Source organism: Salmo trutta, chromosome 10 (genome assembly GCF_901001165.1).
Source record: "Salmo trutta chromosome 10, fSalTru1.1, whole genome shotgun sequence".
NCBI lineage: Eukaryota > Metazoa > Chordata > Actinopteri > Salmoniformes > Salmonidae > Salmo > Salmo trutta.
The window spans coordinates 14,068,231-14,076,240 of NC_042966.1; the positions used below are offsets into that span (position 1 = coordinate 14,068,231).

The 8,010-nt window shown below is 41.9% G+C and overlaps 1 long non-coding RNA gene across 1 annotated transcript; it reads left to right on the forward strand.

Moving 5' to 3' along the window:
• The first annotated feature begins 1,882 nt into the window (after nucleotides 1–1,882).
• On the forward strand, nucleotides 1,883–2,585 carry LOC115200847 (uncharacterized). The gene is made up of 2 exons (XR_003879613.1): nucleotides 1,883–2,201; nucleotides 2,330–2,585. It is a non-coding gene; the product is annotated as an uncharacterized LOC115200847 (long non-coding RNA).
• Nucleotides 2,586–8,010: the final 5,425 nt, after the last annotated feature.

Below are 8,010 nucleotides of genomic sequence, written 5' to 3' on the forward strand. Positions count from 1 at the left end.
TAGTAGGCTCTGTGCCAAGCTCTCCGCAGCGGGGATGGTGAACTGATTCCACCCCACAAAGTGCTCTCTGCTCCCTGTCAGGACAATCCGTGTCTCGGCCTGACACCAAGTCACACAACACTTTTAAGGCATTATCCTCTGTTTCTACTCTCTCTCTACTCCAATTGGCCCAAAGAAAACAATCCTCCAAAAAATGTGTCTTGCTGCACATGAATAATACTGAAGAATGTCTCTTTTTTTGCATAACATGCAGCTTTTGATTGCAACATCATAGATGAGTTCTCATTATTCATTTGAACTGGTTACATGTGTGTAGACACCCAAACTCAGCTGCGATGTGAGGGGGGGAGAGAGAGGAGAGAAGAGTTGTCATTTAGCTGTGTGTAAGGAGTCGGGTAGTTATTGAGCTGTGTGTTAAGTCGTAAAACATGGTAGAGGAGAGGGGTAGTCGTTGAGCTGTGTGTAGGTGGTCAGAGATGGGAGAATTATGATGAGAGGCCCCAGGGCCCTCAGGAAGTGATCAGAGAGTGGTTCAGCCTCAGACAGGAGGAAAGGACAGAAGGGGGCTCCTACAATCATTACTGTTAAATACAGGGACAGGGAGGGGGTTATTATATAGGTTATTATTTAAAAAAATGGCAAATGAAAAAAGAGAGGGAGAGAGCATATAGCAGCATCACACCCACTTTGCAGAGTAAAGGAAGTGTGCACAGTCAAGCTCTCTGGGGAAGGAGACCAGAATACCCTGTATACACACACTGACTGCCTTTTTGAAGTATTGTTCGGCAATGTATATCATGTCCTCTATTGCCTGTACTGCTTTGTTGTATGAACCACTACACACAAGAAGTTCCTGAAAAATAGTTATCTGAATCGGACAATTATTATTAAATTTTTTTTAAAATCTCCATCTTTCCCTGGTCACATACAGTAACCACCATTATGACAACACCTGCATGGGTCTAGTGCATCACAAGGAAATCAGCTTGGTTTGCCATGGAAACCATTAATAGCATGTTACGTCAACATTCTAAAGACAGATCGTCGGTGCTAGGCGTCTCGAATCAAGTATCTCAGAAACAGCCGCCCCTCCCGGGCTTTCACACATGACAGTGTCTAGAGTTTACCGAGAATGGTGCGGCAAACAAAAAACATCCGGTCAGCAGCAGTCCTGTAGGTGAAAACAGCTTGTTGATGAGAGAGGTCGAAGGAGAACGACAATAATCACGCAAGCTAACAGGCAGGCCACAAACAGAGAAATAACGGCGCAGTACAACAGTGGTGTGCAGAACGGCATCTCGGAACGCACAACTCGACCCTTGTCACAGATGGGCTATTGCAGCAGACGACCACACCGGGTTCCACTCCTATCAGATAAATCAAGAAGAAGCAGCTCCTGTGGGCACACGATTACGAACACTGGACAATTGAGGAGTGGAACATGACATTTAACATTTAACATTTAAGTCATTTAGCAGACGCTCTTATCCAGAGCGACTTACAAATTGGTGCATTCACCTTAAGATATCCAGCGAGTTCAGTTTACTTGAGTGGCCTGCGCAGGACCCTGACCTCAATAGAGCATCTTTGGGATGCGATGGAACGGGCTTGGGCAGTACAGAATGGAATGTACTGCTGTCCAATATGCAGCAACTGCGTGATGCCATCATGTCAGTATGGACCAATATCCCTATACCAAACCACACCCTCCCAGCCATCATCTGCTTGGTCCCTCTGGCCAAGACCAGGATCATGAAGCCTCAGTGGCCAGGCATGATGCCCTGAGCCGGGGTGAGCTGGAACATGCAGTGGCTGAAGCTATGGCCCCTTTGGGCCTGGAGGTCCTGGAGGTCGTAGTGGGAGAGCAACATGAGAACCCCCCGGAGCTCCAGCCTTGAAATCACCAGGGCCTGACTACGTCCTTGTTGTCCCTGTGGTGGTGCCAACATATGTGGAGTCAGCCACAGCAGCAACCCGACCAGGCAGTCCCCAGCCACTCACCAAAGGAGAACACCTCTATGGTTTCAAGAATCAGCCATTAGTCACCCAGGAGACTTTCAGCCAGAGGGCCAGCTCTCCAAGAAGAAGAGAAGATTGGAGGACTGTGACAGTTTTCTCATCCCTATGATGCCACCATGGGTTCCCTGTAAGAGAATGAGCCAGTGCCACCCATCAAGCACATCCTGAAAGAAACTCAAAAGGTGTTTTTTTACATTTTTTATCTTGTAATTTTCTTGCTTTTGTGTTATCTCTCCCATATGTACAAGTGTACTTGGGTGACTTGGAAAGTGCTTAAAATTAAACGTTTTATTTATATTTGTATTATTAGGTCAGATAAGGTCAGTGACAGTGTGATCGTCTCAAGTGTGACCGGGGTCAACCGGAAGAGGACACTGGAATCAGCCGTTTGACCAGGAAGTTCAGTGTCTGAAGGAACCAATCAGAAGAGACAGAGGGTCTGATCATCAACTGAACTGATGTCAACTGATCTCAACTAACCTTTCATTGCATGCTGTTGCATTTGTTTGTTTTTTTGCTTTAGCTTTTGTGGCATTTGAATGTGTTATAAAAATATATTATATCTATCGCATTATCCTCGTGTTCCCTACAGGCATTTTAGTAAGTAGCGAATTTTCGTTAATTCAAAATTGAATTTGAATACCATAGCTAAATACAAATTCATATGACTGACACCAAACACAAGAGAGTAGAATATCACATTTCAAAAACATCTCTGCTCTTGACTGAGAGGTTCCCAAACCAGAAGGCAATGTTGAATGTAAGAACACTTTCAATCTAGAAGTTGACTAGAGGGGTGAACCTACGCCAGGGGTTAGGTATCACCTCTACCTACTCCCAAAATAGCCATATTGTACTCATAGACCTCCATGAACACAATACACACACACCACACACGCTGTTAACAATAGTCTTCAATTATTACAAAGTTATACTGTATTTGTTACATAGTCTCGGCTGTTGTAGTACTGTATTTCACTGTTTTATTTAGATTTTTTAATATTTTTGTGACATATCTTTGGGACTGCCAATGTTCTTTCTGCCCAGTCTCAGATCAACATAGTGTTATAGTTTACTGTAGTGTTGTAGTGTTTTGCAGTATTATAGTGTTCTGTAGAATTGTAGTGGGCTGTAGTGTTATAGTGTACTGTAGTCTTGTAGTGTACTGTAGTCTTATACTGTACTGTAGTATTATAGTGTGCTATTGTGTAGTATTATAGTGTACTGTAGTATTATAGTGTACTATAGTGTAGTATTATAGTGTACTCTAGTATTATAGTGTACTGTAGTCTTGTTGTGTACTGCATTAGTATAGTGTACTGTAGTATTATAGTGTACTATAGTGTAGTATTGTAGTGTTCTGTAGTATTATAGGGTAGTGTAGTAGTATAGTGTACTGTAGTAGTATAGTGTACTACAGTGTACTATAGTGTAGTATTATAGTGTATTGTATTATTATAGTGTACTGTAGTATTATAGTGTATTGTAGCAGTATTCCCTCTCTGTCTGACTGCTTGTGAAGGAAATGCTCTTAACCCTACACTGTTATTGGATCTCCCTCAGCTGTGCCAATAGAGTGGGTCAGATAATTAATCAAGGGACTTGATAAATGCAGCCTCTGACTGGACAGCTCCCTACACACACACACACACACACACACACACACACACACACTGGTCAAGCCCAGCTGCTCGCAGGGCTCGCAGGCCAGGGTAGTCTGTTGTGATACTAAGCCTTTCAGCACAGATTAAACTCACACGCCGTATAATACACCCACAACAGCCTTCCCTGGGTTGTACATCTGTAACAGCTTTAGACTTTAGACTTTGGGAGAGAGAGAGAAAAAAAAGGGGACAAAATCTGTGAAAGCTGCCCTGCATTGATATTCGATTAGAGAGGGAGATAAGGAGTGGGGGAGGGGATAGAGCTGATAGCTACACAGTCCAGTTTAATCACTCATACTTCTGACTGGGACAGTTTTTTAAATGATTGTGACTTTTCTATTGCTGCATTAATATTCCTTCTTCATGATTAATTGATTTAATACATTAACAATTGATCCTTATTTCCCGTTTTATTCCATCTCAACTCATTAAGGGATTCACGATTCCATATGTTGGTTGTACTAGTAAGATCATACACGTTTTCTGTCCGAGGGAAAGACAAGTTGCTGCTATTCTATTGAGAAGAAGACCATCAGTGGAAGTTTTCAGACTTGTTTGCTTGTAAAATTCAGTTTGTGATCATGAGTTTGTTGTTGTGCACTTTTGGCAGTGCTAGTTGCTCGAGTTGGCATCGTCACATCAATTTACAATCTGGCCATTGTGGTTGAAAAGTGACGAAGATGGGTCAAGGACATAATTTAATCTTTGCAAATAAGCAGGGTTGTTGATACCCAAACTGAATGTGTAATGAGACATTTTGCTCATCTCATCACAGCATGCAAGCTATACTTTCTATATAAAACTGAATAGGCTAAGTAATTATAACATCTATTGAAAGTACATTTTCAACCTTCCTCTTATTAAATTGTGACACCAATGGAAAAAAGTGGGATATGTGATCGCTCAAATGTGGTTTGAAACAGTTCCGGACTGTTTCAAACGGGTTATTTATCAACTCCCTCAAGTCTGTGAGTCCATGAGAATGAGCATCTTTCACGGCTATGAAGAATGATTTAGTCCACTGACTATACAGTATTCCCCTCTCTTTCTCTCTTGCACACACCCACGTTAAGAAATGCACGTAGGCATGCACACACACACATGCACGTACACACACTCACTTGCCACCTTCCCACAAAGACAGGAAACTCTTTCTGTCATCTGGCATGTGTTCTTGTTCGACCACAATCTCTGTTCTGAGGTGAGAAGATAAGAGGCGAACCTGTGAAGAGATTAACCCTTTAAAGGCTGCATGTGAAACAGCTCAGGTTACAGTAAAGCTCACTGCGGAACTCTCATCTCTAAAAAAAATCTTTCTAAACTTCATGATCTTGCAAAAGCCTTCTTCTTTGATTAATTTATATGTGTTCGGTCCATATCCATGGGACAAAAAGTATAAATTAACAAGTGTATATAAATACTTTAAAGGTATAATGTTTGCGTAGACAAGCTAGCAAGTCACAAACTATATAAAGAACGTTTTAAGAGCTTTGCTGTTGCAACCAGTTTGATACAGTGATGTTAATACAATTAACTGTCTCTCTTATTTTCTCCCTTCCTTCCTGCCTCCCTTCTGCCTCTCATCTTTCAACAATAAAAAATCTCTACAAATGTCTTATTTTTTGCGCCCTGTATCATCTGACTTATGCCTTGCTGATAACAAGTGTTTTGTGGTAAGCTGGCCTAGCTCAATGTGATGTCTGAAACAGTAAACTGGATGAATTATCCACCCTGGTGTTCCCAGCACCAAATGAGAGACACACCTTGCCACTCGCTACCAATCAGGCACTTTGGTACCCCCACTTTACCATTGGAGCCTACAAGAGAGAGACAGAGTATAATATAGTGATGGATGGAGAGAGGAGGTAGAGCAGTCTGTCTGCCCACCACAGTGGCCCTCTCCAGCCTTCAGACTCTGGGGGTTTTATATCTGTGGGAAAGGCCAGGAGGTCACACAAATTTCGTCAGACCGACCAGTTTTTCTAAAGCAGATTTCAGCATATAATTTTTTTCAGCTTTGCCTTGTTTACTGTTATCTTCAAATCAAATCAAATGTTATTTGTCACGCGTCGAATACAACAGGTGTAGACCTTACCGTGAAATGCTTACTTACAAGCTCTTAACCAACAATGCAGTTCAAGAAGTAGAGTTAAGAAAATATTTACTAAATAAACTAAAGTAAGAAATAAAAACAAAATAAAAAGCAACACAAGAAAATTATATAACAGTAAAGAGGCTATATACAGGGTGTACTGGTACAGAGTCAATATGCGGGGGTACAGGTTAGTCAAGGTAATTTGTAAAGTGACTATGCATAGATAATAAACAGTGAGTAGCAGCAGTGTTATGGCTGGGTGGTAGAAGCTGTTAAGGAGCCTTTTGGACCTAGACTTGACGCTCCGGTACCGCTTGCCATGTGGTAACAGAGAGAACAGTCTATGACTTGGGTGACTGGATTCTTTTTTTGGCCCTTCCTCTGACACCGCCTAGTATATACAGTTGAAATCGGAAGTTTACATACACCTTAGCCAACTACATTTAAACTCAGTTTTTCACAATTCCTGACATTTAATCCTAGTAAAAAATCCCTGTTTTAGGTCAGTTAGGATCACCACTTTATTGAAAGAATGTGAAATGTCAGAATAATAGTAGAGAGAATGATTTATTTCAGCTTTAATTTATTTCATCACATTTCCAGTGGGTCAGAAGTTTACATACACTCAGTTAGTATTTGGTAGTATTGCCTTTAAATTGTTTAACTTGGGTCAAATGTTTCGGATAGCCTTCCACAAGCTTCCCACAATAAGTTGGGTGAATTTTGGCCCATTCCTCCTGACAGAGCTGGTGTAACTGAGTCAGGTTTCTGGGCCTCCTTGCTTGCACATGCTTTTTTAGTTCTGCCCACACATTTTCTATAGGATTGAGGTCAGGGCTTTGTGATGGCCACTCCAATACCTTGACTTTGTTGTCCTTAAACCATTTTGCCACAACTTTGGAAGTATGCTTGGGGTCATTGTCCATTTGGAAGACCCATTTGCGACCAAGCTTTAACTTCCTGACTGATGTCTTGAGACGTTGCTTCAATATATCCACATCATTTTCATCCCTCCTGATGCCATCTATTTTGTGAAGTGCACCAGTCCCTCCTGCAGCAAAGCACCCCCACAACATGATGCTGCCACCCCCGTGCTTCACGGTTGGGATGGTGTTCTTCGGCTTGCAAGCCTCCCCCTTTTTCCTCCAAACATAACGATGGTCATTATTGCCAAACAGTTCTATTTTTGTTTCATCAGACCAGAGGGCATTTCTCCAAAAAGTATGATCTTTGTCCCCATGTGCAGTTGCAAACCATAGTCTGTATTTTTTATGACGGTTTTGGAGCAGTGGCTTCTTCCTTGCTGAGCGGCCTTTCAGGTTATGTCGATATAGGACTCGTTTTACTCTGGATACAGATACTTTTGTACCCGTTTCCTCCAGCATCGTCAGAAGGTCCTTTGCTGTTGTTCTGGGATTGATTTACACTTTTCGCACCAAAGTATGTTCATCTCTAGAAGATGGAACGCGTCTCCTTCCTGAACGGTATGATGGCTGCGTGGTCCCATGGTGTTTATACTTGCGTGCTATTGTTTGTACAGATGAATATGGTGCCTTCAGGCATTTGGAAATTGCTCCCAAGGATGAACCAGACTTGTGGAGGTCTACAATTTTTTTTCTGACGTCTTGGCTGATTTCTTTTGATTTACCTATGATATCAAGCAAAGAGCCACTGATTTTGAAGGTAGGTCTTGAAATACATCCACAGGTACACCTCCAATTGACTCAAATGATGTCAATTAGCCTATCAGAAGCTTCTAAAGCCATGACATCATTTTCTGGAATTTTCCAAGCTGTTTAAAGGCACAGTCAACTTAGTGTATGTAAACTTCTGACCCACTGGTATTGTGATACAGTGAGTTATAAGTGAAATAATCTGTCTGTAAACAATTGTTGAAAAAATTACTTGTGTCATGCACAAAGTAGATGTCTTAACCGACTTGCCAAAACTATAGTTTGTTAACAAGAAATTTGTGGAGTGGTTGAAAAAAAACAAGTTTTATTGACTCCAACCTAAGTGTATGTAAACTTCCGACTTCAACTGTAGGACCTGGATGTGAGGAAGCTTGGCCCCAGTGATGTACTTGGCCGTATGCACTACCCTCTGTTGCACCTTACGGTTAGAATCCGAGCAGTTGCCATACCATGCGGTGATGCAACCGGTCAGGATGCTCTCGATGGTGCAGCTGTAGAACTTTTGGGATCTGGGACCCATTCCAAATCTTTTCAGTTT